This window comes from Ixodes scapularis, unplaced genomic scaffold (genome assembly GCF_016920785.2).
Source record: "Ixodes scapularis isolate PalLabHiFi unplaced genomic scaffold, ASM1692078v2 PGA_scaffold6__148_contigs__length_123643588, whole genome shotgun sequence".
Lineage (NCBI taxonomy): Eukaryota > Metazoa > Arthropoda > Arachnida > Ixodida > Ixodidae > Ixodes > Ixodes scapularis.
This window is the reverse complement of record NW_024609881.1, coordinates 74,519,759-74,541,406: the sequence shown is the minus strand read 5'-3', so window position 1 is coordinate 74,541,406 and position 21,648 is coordinate 74,519,759. Positions and strand designations below refer to the sequence as shown.

Sequence of the window (21,648 nt, the reverse complement as noted above, 5' to 3'; positions counted from 1 at the left end):
GTCTGGGCGGGAGCAGTTGAAGCGCCGCACTTTTTTGGCCGGTCAGTAGAGACTCCGCGAATTCTGACTCGAGGCTACTCTGTGCGGAGGGAGCCGCACTGAACGCGACCAATCGCAAGCCAAGGATGCCTGAAATTTCCTAATTGCCATGAGATTTGCAAATTCATTCTTCCCGTCGTAGTAAATAAGTCCGAACCGCCATTCGATTTACTAATCGATTATTTTGATGAAAACATATATTTCAGAATTCGTACGTGGCCCACCAAATGGCAATAAAATTGGCATAAGATTTCAAACCTATATAGTGGCACCCTAATTTACAAACTTGTTTCACTTGAAATTAGAGTTGACGCGCAAGCGAGCTGGTGGAAGCCTATACTAAAAAGGCCAGAAACGGGAGAAATAAAAAATAAATAAATAAGAGCGGGATAAGCACAACACAGTCTCAATTCACAGCTGAAAATGGATACTTGGTGAGTGTAAATGTCCAGACATTGTATTAGTAATATATATATATATATATAAAGTCAAAAATGCGTACTGTCGGAGTTACTAATTCGAAGTTTATTACGACGTTTCGAGCGGGGACCATTCTTCATTAAGTGATGAAGAGTGGTCCCCGTTCGAAACGTCGTAGTAAACTTCGAATTAGTAACTCCAACACTACGCATTTTTGACTTCATATATTTATATATATAGGTAGATAGATATTTTTCACTATTTGCTGACGGCCGAAACTAACTATGCAACATAATCTTCGTTAAAGACTACCGTTATGTACAAGATATGACGAGCGTAATTATTATATCTGCAATAATTTGATAGCAGAAACGTAATTCGATCAAGCATTGTCAAGCTACTTGATGAGCACCCAGGCAGCACAAGATATTGCGCCGACATTGGTCTCAGCATGGTTAAGGTGGCCCCGTATTGGCCCAGCTTGACCAGTCTAGAGCCAGCATTCATGATGCCGGCACTAAACTGGCTACATGACGGCAACATTGGCCGTTTCTGCCAGCGTCCAACCAATATTGCGGCATCCCGGCTACATGACGGCAACATTGGCCGTTTCTGCCAGCTTACAAAAGATATTGCCGCATCCCGGCTACATGACGGCAACATTGGCCGTTTCTGCCAGCTTCCAAAAGATATTGCTGCATCCTGGCTACATGACGACAACTTTGGCCGTTTCTGCCAGCTTCCAAAAGATATTGCTGCATCCCGGCTACATAACGGCCTAATGACGGCAACATTTGCCGTTTCTGCCAGCTTCCAAAATATATTGCTGAAAATATATGAAGTTCTATGCCGGGCTCTGTTTTGCAACCACCGAATGACGGCACTGCACCAGCGAAGTCGCGGCAACATCGCCGAGATTCTTCCATATGTACTAGGAATATTTAGACACATAAGCATTTTTGCCTATAAAACCTTAACCATCAGACTTTAAAACCTGAATTGATTGATGTTTCTTTCATCTTCGAGCGCTGCTCTTAGGCGTTCGTTGCTGGCTTGAGCGGCGTTGCCGTCGGCTTAACAGTAAGGCGTCGGCGTAACACATTTTCGTGACGCGCCACAAAAAAAGCGTTAAGCCGACGTGTTACGCGACGCGTCACGAAAAAGTGTTACGCGGCGCCGACGCGTTACGCGACACGTCACGAAAAAGCGTTACGTGGAAACGTTACGCGACGCCGAGGCGTCACGAAAAAGCGTTACGTCTACGTGTTACGCGACGCCGAGGCGTCGTGGAACGCATCGTCATAACGTTTTTTTGGGACGCCTCGGCGTCGGCGTCGCGTAACGCTTTTTCGTAACACCTTGGCGTCGCGTAAGGCGTCCGGATAACGCTTTTTCGTGACGCGTCGGCGTGATGCTTTTTCGTGACGCCTCGGCGTCGCGTAACACTTTTTCGTGACGCGTCGGCGTAACGCTTGTTTGTGACACCTCGGCGTCGTGTAACTCGTCGGCATAACGCCTTTTCGTGATGCGTCGGCGTAGCGCTTTTTCGTGACACGTCAGCGTCGCGTAACGCTTTTTCGTCACGCCTTTGCGTCGCGGAACGAAAAAGCGTTACGCCGACGGCGACCGTAACGGTAGCCGTAACGCGTCGGCGTGACGCGTCGCCGTCGGCGTAACCGCGCGGCGCATTATGGGAAACGTGCCATAATGCACCGCGGTGCCGCGCGTGTTGCATTATGGGACGTCTCCCACAATGCACCAAGCGAGAGGGAGGAGGAGGAGAAGGGGGAGGAGGGAGGAGGAGGAGGGACAAGGATGAAAAAGAGGCAGGAGGAACAGGGCTCCCCCCTGACAGCTCCCCCCTGCCTTCCCTCTACCTACGTCACTGGTGTATGAAAATCTCAAAATAACCTGCTGTTACTGAGCCCCGCAACTCAACCAAAACTTCAGACAACAAAAAAAAAATAGATATACAAATAATTTTTCAGCAAAACATAAAAACTCAAAACAAATATCCAATAATTAATTAAGATATTGCATATCCTCATATATAAAAAAATCAACGTAAATTAAGATGTCGAACACCCTCTTCTTTTTTTTCTTTTTTGCACATAAGTTGACGTAGATTTCAATCAGCAAACAAAGCTTATCATGGAACGTATAAGAGGAGAAGAAGCTGGGACATTATGTTTGCGCGCCCAAAAAATTGACTTCAAACTGCGTAGAGAACAAGATAACTCCAGTAATGGCTGGCCACGGTAGCGACACCGGCCACCGAAATATAAACTGCAGTAGAGTTGGGTCGAAACCGAAACTATATGCCGCAGTCGTATACTTGTCCGATCCAAAGCCACAGCCAATCCGAAGTCTAATCCAAAGCCACAAGCAGCTTCTGGAGTCTGGATTCTTTTCCGTCCCGTCCGTGCAGACAAAGGCCTGTTTGAACCACTGATCTCTATGACAATTATGACAATTGCTGGATCGCGCTTCCCTGCTTTTTCGCTGCAGCGCAAGTGAAGCCACCGGACTTCACTCGCTTGGGATACGATTTGCCGTTTTTGCTAGCCTTTGCTGCCTTTTTCCAGCGTGCTGTAGACACGTTTTCTACTCGTTCGTCGTCATTCGCCGCAGAAGTTTTTTGAAGACTCTGTATATTGTTGAGACTTGCCGTTGTGAACACGTGGAAAATTTTTTCGAAAGTGCAGTGTTGCAGGAAAAAGGCACAACGCGTCGAAACGAAGGGCTCGCGGCGTGTTCAAAGCTTCCTTAGCACGCCGAAGTGCCGTGTCTCTGTGCCTTCGCACGCTTGGATACCGACCAAGAACCGACGCCGTGTGTATGTGTCTAGCGAGTGCAATGTGCGTGAAGCTGTTCGTGCCTCTGGATCAGCGTCTTTTCCCCTCGCGGTTTAGGAACGAGCTTAATCCAGCGTCCACTAGCGACGGAAGATGGGGGGAAGGTACGTCTTTTTTTCGTCCTTAGACGATTTACACAATACCGTGCACAACAGCTCCTCACCACTGATCAGTGCTGGCTTATTATCAACCTACTTAATTGCACTTGACGTTTGAGCGCGGCTCGCCTAATTGTAATTGGTCAGCAGATTGCACACGACCATATCGGCCGCTCTTCAAAGATTTTCATTCTCGCCGCCTTGTACTTTTGCTTTCGAAAACCCCCCTGGCCCCACAACATTGCCCTATTCGTGCTCCCACGGAATCTATTAGAGTAGATTTGGGACATAGCCATGGTTAATATAGTACATAAGAACACGTACAGATCTCTCCCTTTTATTGATAGCAACTCACCGGAACAGCTGGACGATCCAGAACTCCGTGGCCGATATATATAAATGATCTAAAGGCTTCTACGCGCGACACACGTTCAGAACTTTGGCGCGGCGTTAATTCTTGACCGGTATCCAAGCGTGCGAAGGCACAAAGATTCATCACTCGGCGTGCCAAGGAAGCTTTGATCACGCCGCGACACCGGCGACACTTGTTTTCGACGAGTTGTACCTTTTGATACGGCTTCACGCACATTGCACTCGCAAAACACATCCACACGGCGTCGATTCTTGGTCGGTATCCAAGCGTGCGAAGGCACAGAGACACGGCACTTCGGCGTGCCAAGGAAGCTTTGAACACGCCGTCAGCCCTTCCTTTCGACGCGTTGTACCTTTTTCCTGCGACACTGCACTTTCGTAAAATTTTCCACGTGTTCACGACGGCAAGTCTCAACAATACACAGAGTCTTCAAAAAATTCTTCGGCGAATGACGACGAACGAGTAGAAAACGTGTCCACAGCACGCTGGAAAACCGCAGCAAAGGCTAGCAAAAACGGCAAATCGTATCCCAAGCGAGTGAAGTCCGGTGGCTTCACTTGCGGGAGCGGCAAGCGCGATCCAGCAATTGTCATTGAGATCAGTGGTTTGAACCTTCAACGTGCGTGGGTCAAATGATTGTTTAGGTAAGTTTTCTCGATTTCATATTCATAATGCATGCCCGAAGAGTATCATCTACATGTGCTGGATGATCTTCCGAGCACCGTAGCATACGTTGCCACCGTAATTCGGATGATATTTAACTTTTTTCGACGCTTGAGCGGTCTCCGCGATTTCGTGTCGCGTCGCAGTTCTGAGGGATGCTGGCTGCCTTCGGGAAACGATCGCTATCGCTTGTGGAGGCTGTTCGTTCAAGCCTTGCGTAAATGCTAGTCGCTATTTTGAGAATCCCGTGAGTGTTCTGCGATACCAGAGCACTGCAGAGACGCTGATCAGATTGTTTCGAAAGTTCGCGTTGCTATCGGCGAGCCCTTCGGACACGCTGTAAGTACCAGGCGCGCTAAACTGAGCTGTGCTGTCAAACGCTTGGATACGGATCTTAAAACGAACGCCTTGAATGTGTTCGGGACGGCGACACGCGTGAAGAATTGGATGGTTTTTACTTCGACGTGTCGTCTCGTCCTTTCTCACGCTTGCGACAGCGTATCTCGGTCAGCGCGCGCTGGCTTTTTGAGCTGCGTCCAGCGGGATGGCGCGATTGGGGTGCTGGCGTTTAGCGGGTTTCAGCGGGTTGTTAGAACACGCTCTAAGTTGGGCGTCGTCGTAGCGCTCGCGTACGGCGTGTGCCCCGCGCCGGCCTGCTCTGCGTGTCGTCGGTGTTCAGGCGCGCAGGCCTAGAGTTGCTTAAAAGTGTTGACAGGACCCTGTTAAGCTCGTCAATTCAGTTTTCTCCCTTACGGGCCCTGCATATATGTCTAGCCTTGCGAGCCACCCAGAGTACTACTACTGTAGCTAATGAAGATTATTATTGTTTGCCTTAATGGCGTTTTAGTTTACCCCGGTCATATTCGTGACTTCTAGAACCCGGGGGTGCACACATACTTTACATGGCTGAGGAAAGACGTTATATGTGAGCAGTGATAGAGTGCAGGCGAGCAGGTAATTAATCGACGTCTTGTAAATCCTGAGATGTTCGTTCGTTTTTTTAGCGTTCCCCATATCAGATATAGGTTATACGATTTGATTAAAATGCTCAAGAAAGTTGCAGTGTAAAAATCGCACACCTGGCGGGTGCTCTCGCTTGTATAGTGGACAGCTCGTAATGAAAACTCGCACGGCTGTCCCTTTTCGCACTCCGAAAACGGAAGCTTTGCCATGGTCAGCACATTAACATTCTGTGGTGCTTAGCTGGTGGGGGCAGTAATGTAGGAAGGGGGAGGGGGGGCGACAAGCAAACAATTTTCAAGATGCAATTGCTCCCCCCCCCCCCCCCACGCACACACACACAGATGTTCAAAACTTCCGCTGCTGCCGCACCCAAAACAGCCATGACATCTATCGTCTACTGTTTTAAAAATTTTTTTCTTTTTATTAAAAAAGAAAAAAATCTACAGTAACAAATGGTTGGGGACCAGTGGCGTACCAACTTGTTTTTGAGTGAGGGGGCAAACGACACCCTCCCCTTCGAGCTGGGGGGGCGGTGCCCTTGGTATCTCTTCGACGCCGCCGGCCAGTGTTTGCCCTGCCCAGTGGCGGCTGTTTAAGGGGGGGGGGGGGAGGGGGGGGGGCGGGGGGGGGCGGGGGGGGGGGGGCTGCAAAACACATTCCTTGCCCCCCCCCGGTTGGTACGCCCATGCCAGGGACTTTTCAAGCATTCCCTCATCTAGTAGTGTTGAAAATGTTCAGAAGATGTGTATAGTCTTGTGCTGAGGTCATGGGGGGCAGTGGCATAGGAAAGGGGGGTTCTTTTTTTTAATAATATTGCTTACTGGAAATGACTGATTTTCCTGCAGCCCCCCCCCCCCCCCCCCCTTTTCCTATGCCACTGCCCCCATCACCTAAGCACAAGACAATACACGTCAGAAACTGCACGCTGCTCTAGTTTTTTTTTTTCCTTCGTCAATAAAAATATTTAACCCTTCCCTATTGGAAAACCCCAATATAAACAGCGTATTATGGATATTGGTAAACAATATCTTTTTTTAGATTGCAATACAAATTCCGCGGCTTTTTTGTGTATGTAATTGTATTGTTATAAAATTCTCCCTGTAATGACCCTCAAGTGAGGGCCGACAGTATTTCCAAATAAATAAAATAAATAAAAATATAGACAGTGTATTGGAAAACATTACATTTATTGTATTGTATTACAATAAGGATTTGTTATGGGATTCCAATATCCATAATACGCTGAAAATATTGGAATCCAATACCGTATAAACCCTTATTGGATCCTCATGTGTCGTATGGGGATCCAATAAGGGTTTACGATTCCAATATACTCAGCGTATTATGGATATTGGAATCCAATATATTATATTGGCTACCAATAAAACTATTTACGAGTTGGAATATCACGTTCAGCGCAACATTTCTCTGCAACGCAGTCTCTTCTTGTGTGTATTTCTGAGTGATAAATTAAAAAAATGTTGCTGTTGTGAAATTGTGAATAAAGAAGCAAAACACTGGACTTATCCATACCAAATATATTTAACATATTCCTGAACTGGAGGATCTGGCATTTACTGCAAAAGAAAGTTAATTGTTTAGGACTCTCATTCAAAAACTTGATGTTTGAAAACAGAATGTGAAATCCTCACCTTAATGAAAACAGCACCTGCTAGCTGTAGTTATATAGAAACTGCAAAATAAAAATTTGTGATTAGTTCGCGACAAGTAGCAATCCTTCACCAAGCGGGTAGATTCAAAATTATGTCTGCGTTTGATTGTGGAAAAATAAGCTTCAATGCCACTGCCACAGGTCATTCTGAGCTCAGTCAATTAAGTATACGTATCCTCTCTTCTGGCTTCACTATTCCTGCTTCGCACCTAACTAGAGTATCTGGAATGCTCACCTTTGAGGAAAAACGAACTGGTGCTTGCTTGCTTGTAGGCCGTGGAAACTGGAAGAGAGATTTGCGGTTAGTTGCGTCCAAGTAGCAGTTACTTTGAGTAGCCACGTAAAGTACACTAAGTCTGAAAGATTCAAAATTACATGTGCGGGACATAGATATCCTCTTGCGACGTAACTGGGCACGTGTCAATGTCGCCCGCTTGTATTACAGAAAAATAAGCTTCCGTCAATTAAAAATGCTGTACCGGTCATATGGCTTCAGTATTCCTCCTTCGGGAATCTGGAATTCTCACCTTTGAAGAAAAGCAAACTGGGACCTGCTGGCTCTTAGGCTGTGGAAACTGCCAGAAAGATTTGCGATTAGCTGCGTCCAAGTATCAATTTCTTTGACCAGCCACCTACAGCACACTAAGCCCGATAAATTCAAAATTACATGTGCGTGACATAATATGCCTCTTGTGACAAAACTGGGCACACGTTTTGTCGCCTACAGCAACACTGAAGCCAGACAGACAACAGGTACGGCACCTTTAATTGACGGAGCTCAGAACGAGTAGGGACGCTTTCACTGAAGCTTGTTTTGCTGCAATACACACGTGTATTGCAGCAAAACAAGCTTCAGTGAAAGCGTCCCCAGTTGTTCTGTCAATTAAATATGCCGTACCGCTTCTCTGGCTTCAGTATTGCTGCTTCAGAGCAATCTAGAAAATCTAGAATCCTCACCTTTGAACGAGAACGAACTGGCGCCGGCTGGCTTGTGGGCCATGGAAACTGCAAGAGAGGTTTGCGATTAGTTACGTCCAAGTAACAATTTTTTTGGGTAGGCACCTACAGCACACTCAAAATTACATGCACGGGACACAGATGCCTCATGCGACGGAACTCCCTTCATCCTTGTTTTCTGTTAACTCTGCTCACCTTCACCACTCGCCTCCAATTTCTGCGCTACTTCTTTAATCTCAATTCCCTGGTTCCCAAAGGCCATGCCATGGCTTGCGCCAGTCACGGATCTGTCAGCCCTGCGACTGGCGCTATTGTGGCAAAGGCGCCACATCACCTGACGCTTGATGTGATCTTTCAATATTTTGAGCATGGCTCAAAACAGGTGGATGGGTGTCTGGTATGCCCTTTGCTTATTTGCGGATCGTTCCGAATCAGAGGGTAGGCGCTTCTGCGACCTGGGCGCATGCTCGGTATTTTACAATAGTTGAAACCGAACTCTGCAGGAATCTAAAAAAACATAACAAACATAATGTGCACGCCAAAAGGCATAGCAAATGAAACACACACCATCTATCTATTTTCGTTTCTTGTCCGCAAGAAGCTGTCGTATATGTAGCCTCCCTCGCTTAAGCCGTTCCTCCCTAGTGTCCCGGTCGGGTCTCGTCCTGATGAATCGTCGGTGGAGACCTGAGGAGCGGTCAACATCAGATTAGACCTTTTTGAGACAGAACCATATACTTGCTGGGGGGAAGTACACCCAAACGAATCTCAGGCATGTCATTTATAGCGCGTTTTAAATTGAGATGAATGATGTAAAATGAGACGTCAATACTGATGCACCCCTTTTGCGAACCCAAAATTTTGAAGGCCTTGTCCCCCTCGCTAGGGGGACAAGGCACATGAATCCCGGCATGTGGATGAAATTTTTACCTTAACATCCCGACTCAATGCCCATCCCTGAATATTCGACCACCACACCTTTAGAAAAAAAAAATTTTTTTTAGAAAACACTTAATCATCTACCACCCCTACAAACGCCTGAACCAAGCATACTCGTACCGTGGCTTGTTTGCTCAGTGCCACCCCCAAGTTAATTCGGGCTGACAATAATGTTTTGTCTTTTCAAATGGAACCCACATTCTTAGTTTTGGTTTGTCTTGTAGAAGCAGGTGGACACTTTTATAAAGCTTCCTCCCTATGCGCTTCCGAGTCAACATTTTTGCAATGGCCAACCCCCGGGCTTTGATTTTGCGCTCCTTGATGAATGCTGAAACTCATATAGGCGAGCAATAGCTCGCCTTGAAAATACTTGCTTTTGGTGGCCGAGAACAAACTCGTGTTCCTGATTGGCAGCCACTTGCTGCCAAGAATTGCTGCACATATCCTAAAGATTAGTCTAACACAGATGCTTTGGCCGGACAGAGAGACAAAAGCCTGAAACAAGGCCACTATACAGACAGGAAATAGAGTGTCTGTGAGGAATGAAACGCACAACTCAGATAGGCGTGAATCACTCACCTTAAAAACACTCGCCATGCGCGGCAAAGAGCAAACTTCTGGCCTTGATTGGCTGGTGCTTGCCACCAAGACCTGCATGTATTAGAAAGAACCTGGTCTTAGTCAAACTTGGGTGTTTTTGCAGAAGAAAGACAACAAAATACTAATGCAAGACCACTACACATAAGTTATGGCATTCAAGAGGAATGAAATACAAAACTCATAGGCGGGCAATAGCTCACCTTGAAAATACTTGCTCTCGGTGGCCGAGAACGAACTCGTGTTCCTGATTGGAAGCCATTTGCTGCGAAGAATACCTGTAGATATCCTAAAGAACCCAGTCTTAGTGTAACACAGATGCTTTGGCCGGACAGAATACAAAAGTCTGATACAAACCACAAAAAGCAGGAAATAGTGTCTGCGAGAGATGAAAAAAGACCCAAGTGGAGAGGCTCGTTCTGTTTCACGTTAGTCAAATAGTGTAGCTCATTTTGCTAAAACGATGCATATTTGCTAAAAAAAAGTATCTATATTTTGCCCCATTTGGCAGAGTTTACTGCCAAGGGTACCTGCACACCAGAATAAGTCAGAATTAGTCAGTTTTTTTTTTTTCTTCTTTTGATGAGCGACAAGAGAATCCTAAACAGATGATGAAACAAAATATGAACACAGCAAGACGGGCTAGTTTGCCTTCATGCAAGCACAGTGCCTCGGCCAACCAAATGAGGTTCTATTCTTTACCACTTGTCATTTTTGGTGGGAATAGTAAAGTAAATGAAAATAAGGCAATCTCTCTTGCAGCCGACAGCTGCAAACAAAATTCATATACCTCAATGAACGACCTGGAAATACAATTGGGTGGTGGCCAAGTGGTTTAAGGTGTCGAATTTCAAACTTACAGACTGTAGTTTTGGTTTAAGTCCTCCTTGTGTATATTTTTATCCTTATAACTATATTTACATTGTTTTTTTTTGTATTTTTGAGGCACAAGTACTTAATTTATACGCTAATTCACCTTTAGAAGCGTTTTAATTACACTCCATGCCTTTCTAGTGCTCGTAATTGATTCTTGGTGAAAGCGGTCTTAAATTTTTCTTTTCTTGCTGTCACTGCTGCTTGCTTTCTCACCTTTAGAATGCTGACAACTCGACACAAAAGTAATGAAAAATGTGTTTAAAATGTCATGAAGATCAGCATTTCCAAGCTGTACCCCTGCTTCATGCCCCGACCATGCCACCATACCATAGCTGAGTGCAGTGACAAATGGTCCCAGGTTTGTCGCCCAACCGTTTTTTGGGCTTACGGTGTGGCGCGACTCATGAAGCACCTATGCTTCGCGATGGAGCCAGTGAGCGAGGTGTGACACACTAGAGCTGTGCAAGCCACAGATTTACAGCCTGCAAAGCGTGGGAAGATCCCTATCCCTTTGCAGAGCTGGCATTAGCTCACCGAGAAGCTATTGCAAGCACTAGAAAGCCACAGAGTGTGAATAAAAGCGCTTCTGAAAATGAATTAGTGTGTAAATTATGCATCTATATGTTAAAACTTAAAAAAAGTATATATGTATATATATATATCTATTTAAATACTAAAAAAGGCAAAAAAGAAAAAAAAATGTTTCCAGGTGGGTTTGCCCCCAGAGCTCCACGGCCCTTGAATTCAGTTCCCTAAAGCCCGCTTCAGACGGAACAATTTCGCCCAGCAACTTCATGTCGCAACACCAGCAACACGGGCCGCCCGCATTCACATGCAGCAACCGAATTGCTACGACTTGCCATCATCATCATGAAATTTTATTTTGCTTACAGTATTTAGACACACAGTTATATCCTAAAAACATGTTTTTATATCTTTAAATTGGGCTGAGAATACTAACTCGTCTTTTTGAAACAGTTTATTTTCAAAGATGATCCATTTCAAACCAGAACTAAGTCCTCAGTTCTCATCATCACGACCACAGGGGTGTCACGTGAAAATATTGCATTCCTGATTGGCTGCTGCCGCTTCAAACATCTCCGAGTAGTCAGAGTAGCTCGTCCGCTTCGAGCCGGACCCAATCTCAGCAATTCGTGTCGATCTAGGGAAAACTAGGGAACAACCTGCCAGAAGCCCCAAAATTGCTGGAAAGGTTGCCCCGTCTGAAGCGATCCTATACTCTGTTTCATACATAGAGTGCAACGCAGTCAAAGCTAGCGCACCGGTTTGCATTGCTGACCGTGCCTACGTTTGCCCCATAAGATAGTGCGTCCCCTGCAGAAAAATTTTAAAAAGTCGGAAAATGTGCCTCCTCGGGGCTAGTAACTGATATTGGCGTTATGATTTCAACGGAGCACAAATGTTTTTCAAGAAAAAGGAAAAGATAATGTAAACTACCTTAAATTGTTTTCGTGTTCATCCGTGTGGCAGCCGCTGGTTTTGAGAAGATGGCGTCTTACGCAGCAAGCTCAAGTACCTTTCCTGCTCAGATGTTTTCGAAGATTCATTGTGCGAAAATCTTGAAAGAGTGCAAGCAGATGATCGCCAATGTGTACGGGAGTATAAGAACACATTCCCCGGAGAATTCGGTCGTGAAGTCCTGGAGACGGCCAGTAACGACACTGGAGTGTGCCCTGTACTGTCGCGAAGTGCAAGGCACAGTGCCTATCTGGCAAGGTGGCGTCCCCGAAGCAAAGACCTCGCAACAAGAAAGTTTTGAGCACGGGGACCGTCAAGCATGACGAGTTCACACAGAACGCCATTCGCCTGAAGGTGCATTGCAAGTGCTCCGAGAGGGAGATTCCTACCCTTGACAGCTATTTCAAAATAAACTGTACAGGCCACAACTATTGTCGTTAATGTTTTATTATAAATTTTGGGACAAGGCCGCTATCAGGGCAATTCCTCATTCCACGCTGCACGAAAGAAAAATATAACTCGGTGCTGGAGGCAAATAACACTTGCAAAGCGGCAGACCAGATGGTAGAAATCTGGCCTCTCGGCGACTTATAAATAAAAATCAAGAAGGAGGAACTGAAATATGCACTTCGTCAATGCGCACAATCTTGCAGAAAAAGAATGTCTAAAAAAGAAAGAAAAAAAAAAAAAAAACTGCGCGTAAAATGGGTTCGAATTACGGCCACCGAGACGAGACGTCAATATCGCCAGAGCAGCGCCTTCTACCACTCGTCCACGAAACGCGCGGAGTAACACTTTTTCTATTTTTTCATGCGCACTACTTTAGTACCTTTGACAGCGTTGCACGCTAAGTATGAAACAGAGTATAAGACACCCTATTGTCTGGTACAGAGACCATTTATGAACGCTTGGGTGTTTAAACGATGTACTACACATTTTACAAAAAGAAAAAAAAAATTGGGTGTTTGAACGTTGTACTACCCTTTTTTCAATAGAAAAAAGCAACAATAAAAAAAATAACACACTTCAGAAGAAAAAGTTAAGGAAACGGAATGTACCATTATGTTCAGTGAAGTTTGGTGACAAGACTCGGGACTCGAGCAGGAATGCAGTCATCCTTGGTGTGACCCCATGCGACGGTCTTGCTGCCTTTGCTAGGGTTTATCTAACTGAAGTACCTGTACGAAAAGTAGAACACATGTGCATAACACTCATTATTCACAAGAAAATTTGTCAATGTCCAAAATGACCCATGAAGAAAATTATGCGAGGAATTTTCAGGCTGTGTTGGCCGAGTCACCTCTCGTGGCCAACGTTTCATAGCAACTTTAATTGTTGTGAACAGTTATAGGGTATATTACGAACAAAGTGCAATTTGGTTTTGTAGGAACCTAACACACAAAACGACACTTGTATACAGTATGTTGAGGTGCCTCTAAACAAACTCCAGGGTTTCATGGCGCTTCCTTCAGATACCTGATGTTGAACATGAAATATGTGCACCAAGGAGTGAGCAAACAGCGACTTCAGATTTGTCTCTAACACCAGCGACATGTCGACAAGGAGTGCAACGTGTAGAAGGTCGTCTAGAAGTGTGCCAAGATGAAAAAGCAAGATGTAACGATATCAGAATAAGATCACACCAACGAGGCACCAGTGTGGTGAGACAATCTACGATGTAGAGACAGTAATCGGGAGTCAACCGACGTACGGCCGCGATTTACTTTGCAGCGACTAAAATGAAACATGGCAAAAAAAAAAAAAAATTGAAAATAAAAAAACGCGTTTTTTTTTTTTTCTTTTTTTACTTTATTTGTTGAGCGCAGCCGGTAGCAGAGCAGTTGGGCGGCGTCACGAAAATCTGACAGACTCGCTAGCTTTTCTCAACTTCGTACGGCGCCAGTCGGCACCACAGATGAATGGTCGGCACTCTTAGGGCTCATTCACACTGGAAGCGGATCCGCGTTCGCAAAGCGGTTGCGAACGCGGTTGTATAAGGATTCAGTACAATTGCACGCGCACACGATGACATCAAATGCGCGTGCAATTGCACTGGATCTTTATACAACCGCTTTCGCAACCGCTTCGCGAACGCGGATCCGCTTCCAGTGTGAATGGGGGGTTACCGCTCATTCACATTGGAAGCGGATCCGCGTTCGCAAAGCGGTTGCGAACGCGGTTGTATAAAGAACCAGTACAATTGCACGCGCATTCGATGACATCAAATGCGCGTGCAATTGCACTGAATCTTTATACAACCGCGCTCGCAACCGCTTTGCGAACGCGGATCGCTTCCAGTGTGAATGAGCGATTAGTCTACCAGGGAAGAAAAAAGTACGAGCTCAGAGCCCAGCGTCGATCGCGACTTTCGTAAAGAGAAGCTCCGGTAACACTTCGGCGACTCGCGAGCGTTAAACAACGCCTCTTCGAACGAGCCCACGAATCCAACACGTCGAACGGTTTGCGCCGGTAAGCACGCTGGGAGCCAGGGGGCTGGAGGTTCAATATCCGAAAGAGACGAGGCGCTGCTTTCTACGTCTATTTCGCACATGAGATAACAAGCCGAGTGATAGCTAGCCGAGTGTAAACACTGACTGACGTTACATCAGAGTACACGCAGTCGAAATGACGTCTGCAACAGAGCTCAGCCAGACGCTTTCAGCGGGGACGCATGCGTTCAAATAAGCTGCGATTTCAAAACATCATGTCTCCCTTCTGTCCTTCAGTGTTCACTTTGATCTGTGTATACCAAAGCAATCAATGCTGCAAGTAATAAAGTCGTCTATACGTACCTTTCGAAGCGATTGAAAGTGCGTTGGTTTCACTTGGAACCCACAAGCAAAGTGCGCGACGAACTTGACGAGCTGTTATCCGTCGGTTCCGCCGGGTTGGCGCGGTCGCGGTCGTTGCGCAATGGCGGCGCAATCTCGGCGGCTCCTTGGGCGGCTCGCTCAGCCGCTTGTCTGGCAGCGCATGCGCGCAGGCGCGCCGGCTCGCCTCCCTGGCCTCCCTTCGGAGTTCGAACTGCCTCCAAAGCTCGAGCTGCTCGAGCGCTCGAGCTTTCGCGCGCGCGGGTTGACGATGGAAACTTCTCTCATAAAACGAGTCTGTAACGTATCGTTTGATGGCGCAAATGCACGTATTTTTCCCGTCGTTTTTTACAGTGTGTGAATCTTGCGAAACAGGCGACGAAGAGTGGTGGGTGAAATGTGCTCGAGTGGTTGTGGATTTTGTGTACGACGTAGGATTACCCAGAAAGGTGGGTCAATATCGATAAATGTGCGGGTAAGAAGCACGTGAACCTGTCAAGCCCATTAATCCTCATTATTTTATCGTGCGAACTGACATTGTCACGTATCGCGTTCGATTTGGGTTCCAACATCGGTAACCTAACTTTTGTTGCATTAAAACTGCAATAAACATTTGTTTGAAAACGATCACTCCAATGAGCACGTCGTTATTGGGCTTTCTCATTGAAAGGTAGGTCGCGGGTGTCCCAGCTAGTTATTCTGAATGGTTTGGTGGTTGTCTAGCATTTCAAGCGCTCGAGGCTGTGTGTACTGTGTGCCGTACGTACACTTGCGCTTTCGATCAATGTGAATATGTTTGCAACGCGGAACGTTTGTGTTCTGTGTGTATCCACCTCCAAAATCGTTCTCTCTCGTATTGCCGTATGGTAACTCCTGCTGTTCTACGATATCATTCACGCGATGTCGTATATGTGGGCGTACCGATATCCACATGTTGCTTCACGGGCGATCAATACTGTGATACGTATCCTCTTAGTCCGCGGTATATGCCGACGTAATTCATGTTGGTAACTCGGAATTCGTTCTGAGATTTATCCACGCGATAATGTATTCTCCTTTGGGCCCGTGATCGAAGACCGATATTTATATATCGTGTGGCCGCACAGTATGTCCATGTCGGTCACCAATATGCACGCGGTGTCGTATTCTATTCCAATAACCGTAAGTTCTGTCGGGATATTGTGCTTCGATATCGTGTTGTATACCAATAACCGCAAGTTATATCGGAATATTGTGCTCCAATATCCTGTTGTATACCAATAACCGTATACAATATCGGGATATTGTGCTCCGATATGAATTCCCATCGTGCGTATTGGGTTAATCGGATAACAATAAGTTTTTATTGGTTTCCATCAACTTCATTGGAATACAATATTTCCAATAAGCCGAGTTCATATTGGCCTTTTTCAATAGGGTTCAAAAAATTTTATCGCCAGAACTTTTTCTTTTCTTTCCTTTTTTTTTGGGGGGGGGGGGGGGGTTGGGGTGATGTGTTTGGGATTCTCTAAGTTTTGGAGTGGGTACAAGATACCCACCCCTTTCCCCTAACCCCTCCCTCCCCCTGCGACAAACACATACACATACATTGATGGCCTGTGTCCGATCCCCGTGGCGTGAGTACCGTTTAATCTGAAATGCACCACCCAATGCTAATTAATTTTGTTTTAATAGAAGCAAAAACATTTGCTTGAAATTATTATAATTCTGAAACCAGAACCACCAATATTTTTATGAACTCGTCGAGGCTCAAAGTCAGTGTCATTCACAACACAAAGTTGAGAACTTCTAAACCACTCTGTTCATAGCGCGACAAAATCGCACCACACGCGAAGTGCAGATAAATAAAATCCAACACACTCAACGGCTTCGTGCCAACGCCTTCGTACCCTAATCTCCTAGTACCCCCGTACAGCGTCCGCGCCTCCGCACGCAATCCGCACTCACACTAGAGTCTACTCACACACTTTGAGTGGGGATAAGAATCCAACAGAATCCAAAGTTATTCACACTCTGAGTGCGGATTAGAATCCACCACTATCCACACTCGGTGTGCGAATAGGGACAGCCACAAACCAACTCCCACACCTGCCAGGCGCTCTCGCTTGTACAGTGGAGACACATTCAAATCAAGGAGATTCAGCTTTGAATGTGAAGGCTTCCTACTTCAACTTTTAAATACTTGAGGTTCTGTTAAAGTTGAAGGGAGTCTCTTAAAGCATTTTTGGAACCATGTCCAAAACCCAGTGCTGGGTACAATTTTAGTCTAAAATGCTGGTCCACACTGTCGCTACCCGCTAGGACTGAGTCTGACAAAACCAGTCTTCAAGCCTCTTGTGACAGCTTATGATCGTGCTGCGCAGCAGCAATGTTATTCGTAAGCAACTTAAAACCCTGTTTTGTTCAACTTGGTCATAGTCGGTTGCAACAGTGTGAACCAGCTTTAACACCTCAGGTGAATGTAATCAGCAGTAGCTTCAGGATAAACTTGCGCATTGTACTATCCCAAAGTATTTTGACCACATCTCCGGTGTTGATTCTTGATTTCTATCCCAGCACTACAGAACACGTCAAAAGGCTTGTTGATTGCTGTGCATGTGCCTATCAAGCGAGCTGTGCTATTTTTAGGTGGTGTTTAATTTGTTTTGAAGTTCCTGGGGATCTTTTAAGGCACCGGTAGGTATCTAAGCTCCACATGCACACTGTTCTTAATACAATTACTTCATGCAGAAGTTAATTTTTCTTATTTGGTTGAGTTTAATGGTGGTGTCGTCATGGTCTTTGCACTGTCGACGACAAGAGAAGCGTCATGTTGCACTTGTTCTTTTGTTGATCCGTGAAGCAAGTTCTGGTTTCTTTTTTGTTCCAGAATGTCAGTCTGAGTCTTATTCATGATGTTGCAAGAAGTCTGTATGATGACGAAAAAAACTGCAGGTGACTAGAAGCTGCCGATGAGCTGCCAGTCCGGATGGCAGCTATCAACACGGCAAGGGCCTGCAGCCGCATCAGCCCTCCCCCCGTTCCTCTACTGCCATTGGAGACAGGATGCTTTGTAAAAGGTGAAACAGGGCCCTTGCACTGCTTCCACAGCGCTCTGCTGGATTTATCTCACATTTTGATTTTCAAAACAAACAACATTACGAACTGTAAAATACCGAACAAACGCCCACTCTAAATTGGAGATAATCATAGAGAGCTGGGGGTTGAGCACTTGGTAGGTACGATAGTTGGTAAGTGTTCATGGTCCCTTGCTTGGTCTGTGCACGGAATTACGAATAGATGCATTTCCGGAGCTAGTTAATTATGCAAACACAAAAAAACAAAGCGTGTCCTTTTTTTTTCTTTTTACAGAGAAGCATTTTGAAAAGTGTTCGATTAGCATTGGCTGTTACTAAAGCCTTCAATTTACTCTTCTGAGTTAGAACAAAAGAGCAACCCATCTTTTCTTGTACACCACTTTCTGTGGCAATAAAAAGAAAGCTAGGGGGGGGGGGGGGGCAGGCAGGCAGGTGCAAATGGCTCTGTGTTAGCGCACCACGTAGTTCTGAACTTCTTTTGGTCTCGGTTTGAGTTTGGGTTTTGGCATGTCAACCACGCAGTTACTAGAGTGCATCTTTTTTGTACGAGGATTGCAGTTGAGGGAGTTGAATTGGGATTGCCGAGCATGGCAGGCACATTCACATCTCTTTACTTTCGGGTTACCCTGCACTGCCCGAAGGCATTATTGCGGGGGGGGGGGGGGTGAGGGGAGGGGAGGTGTGTAGTCAGTCGTGAAGGTAGAAATACGCCCGTGCATATGTACCAAAAAAAAAACAAGAAATGCAGGCACACAGGTAAACACATTCAAAAACAAAAGCGAGCCCAGAATAAGATAAAAGCCACATTGGTTGCTCACATTCTATAGTCGGTGACAGGTCAATAAAGAAGTGGAAGCTGCTCCCACCTTTTTCCACTATAGCAGACTGAACCCTGGAGAGGAGGCGCCCTCCTTTCCAGCGTTTGCTCCGATAAAGGGGAAAGAGGTGGGAGGAGCTTTCACTTCATTCTTGACCTGTCACCGACTATAGGTACCTGCCAACGTTCCATGTTTTTGGACGTAAGCCAACACTTTGACCAGTAGGATGAATTGGGCTGTTGTATATTGGGTGTATCAAGGAGCGGCCAGGCTCTTTAAATCGACTGCGAAATTCGGTTTTTTTAACCTATCGCACTACGACTTTGTGCAGCGTTGCTCAGGGATGGTGCATTTGTTTTGTAAAATTTGCAAAGAGCGAACTTACCTGAGGAAAAAGTAAAGAAAGAAAAAGGCTTAGCTCCTATGGAAATGCGACGAAGCCAAAGGTCTTCAAACAATATGGCGCCGTTTCACTAGAGAGACAAAAGATGGCGCAAGGCGTCACGACGCCAACTGCGCTAACGTACGTGCATACGGCGCCGAAAGCTGGCGTCTTTAGCAGACAATCTTTTCGACTCAAAAGTGGCACGAGCTTTTCTGATATCAGTTGCCAATGCATTATTTTATTATCCTTACTGATAAAACATATTGAATGGACACATAATCGATTAGAAAAGTGTTTTGTTGGGATATTTTGACTGTTTTTTTAGGAGTACCGATGTCATCTGCTTTGCAGTTCCTTGTTGTTACCGCGTCTCTTTTTGTTTCTGCGACTGTCGCCGCCTGCGGAATGCACTCTACTTTTGAGTTGAAAAGATTGTCTGCTAAAGACGCCAGCTTTCAATGCCGTATGCTCGTTCGTTGGCGCAGTTGTCATTGTGGCCGCTTGCGCCATCTCTTGTCTCCCGTGCGAAATGGTGCCGTATTGTTTGAAAACCTTTGCCTTCGCCGCATTTCCATAGGAGCTAAGCCTTTTTCTTTCTTTACTTTTTCCTCAGGTAAGTTTGCTCTTTTCAAATTTTACAAAAAAGTGCACCATCTGTGGGCAATGCTGCACAAGTCATAGCGCGATAGGTTAAGAAACCGAATTTTCCGGTCAATTTAAAGAGCCTGGCCACTCCTTGATACACCCACTAGTTACCACATATGTGTGCAGGTCACTCATGCAGTTGTTAATGACCATTGGTACCCAACTCAACCTCGTGCAGGGTGTCTATGAACTGGAAAAATGGTAATGTTGAGGAAGTTGGCGATTGCAAAAGCCTGAAGATTTCCACCCTAATCACCATCGATCAGAGATATTCAGCCTTCCTTCAGCCTCCCTTTGTCTGAATGTCAGCAAAAGACACGTGTGGTGTGACACATAAACCTTCCTACTCAGGAACTCAGGCAGCTTGCCAATGTAAATCTCTGCTTGGAAACTATAGAGTCTTGGGAGAATCCAGAGATACAATTTCATCTCGAAATGTATGAAAAACACAAACTTCTGTACTCTAAGTGAAGTGCTGCTGCTTATGGCAGTGCTGCTTATGGCAGATTTGTGGAATGGTTTCATAGTGCGACAGGTTCTCTCTAGAGCTACCCATTTGCTCCTGAATGGACTTTCCATGGGATTTTTTTACAGGTTGTGGACATCATGGCTATTGAGGTAGTTTCTGCTGCGGGGAAGAGAATATCCCTCAGCTTGACAGTCCACAGAAGCTTTAGCAGCCAGGATTTTGGATGTCGTGAGAGCAATGACGTTTGCCTTTAGCTCATATTTTTTGCCAGAAGTTGTACAACCAACTGCCAGGGTTGTCTCATCCGACAGCAGGACATGCTGGCTACTGTGGCGTCATTTAATGCTGTCGCTTAGAGACCACCTTTAATGAGTGGGTGGTATAGAATGCTAGAATGCAGAGGTGCATTCCAGACACCATGCTGTAGCATCTGCTGCTGGGATGTTCTGATTGGTTCTCATTGCAGTCATTACAATTTTCAGATCGTTTCTTTTCTTCAGTGGGAGCTCATGAAGGTGGCACTGTGCACAGAGGGATAGAGTGGCTAACAGTGAGCTGCCCAAACAACCTGCTGGCTCTCGAGACCACCTCCGAAAGCCTCTGGATGGGCTAATTGACAGGCGTGCCTGGACATTTATAAACGGTAAACACAACCTAGACTACCTTTGAATTACGCCTTGGTCTAGCTGCTGTTGCCAGGATACCGTGTTTGGCTGCTAGAATTGAACTGGATATGCTAAGCGGCACATGTTGCCAAGTAGGGACACGCTGGGACGCTTATCCACAAACTGCGCTTCCCAGTCCATGAGCCACCAAAGACCCAGCCAAAGAGATCCCGAGTCAAGTCAAAGTTTTCTGTTAATCTTGCTAGTAGCAGCGTCGTAGTCGTTAATTAAAATGTCGGCATTGCCCCGCTCATTGCGGCACACCGAGCAAAGCAGAGCGAAAGAACGGAGATAAAGACTTCCAAAAGTGACGTCATTAGCAGGGTCTGACAACCCTTGCTTGCCAATAGGCTGACTTGGGGATGCCAATGATGATGTCACGAAGCTTTGGACAGATTACATGTGGAAGAAAGGCTCAGTGCATGCCCTGCTATAATTGCTGCACATATTCAAAATAAGTGCAGTTTACGTTGACTTTTGCCCAAGTTTAGTGCGATTACTGAATTAACAAGCCAAAATGCTATGTAAGTCTGCTCCTAACTCAGATTTCTTACAAAGTGCTTCAAGCTCCCTTTAATGCTAGTTTGACTTATTTGCACAAGCCTGTGCCAGTGCACAAACTAGAGCCTATACATTCCTGTACTGTTTTACATTTAATGCACTGCCAAAGGAAAAGGTTCAGATACGATTAAGCCCAAGAAGCTAAACCATTACTTTGAATGTGATATACAGTAGACTCTCCTTATTTCAAACTCCAGGAAGCCACGAAGTTTGCATGAATTATCAAAAGCTCAAATTATCAGAGGTTCATCTAAATATGTAGCAAGATAAATTATGATTTGCTATAT

At 45.7% G+C, this 21,648-nt stretch overlaps 1 long non-coding RNA gene across 1 annotated transcript; it reads left to right on the top strand.

The window, feature by feature from the left end:
- Positions 1-4,389: 4,389 nt before the first annotated feature.
- Positions 4,390-20,698, top strand: LOC120836693. The gene is made up of 3 exons (XR_006078447.1): positions 4,390-4,429; positions 17,676-17,800; positions 20,618-20,698. It is a non-coding gene; the product is annotated as an uncharacterized LOC120836693 (long non-coding RNA).
- The last annotated feature ends 950 nt before the right edge of the window (positions 20,699-21,648 follow it).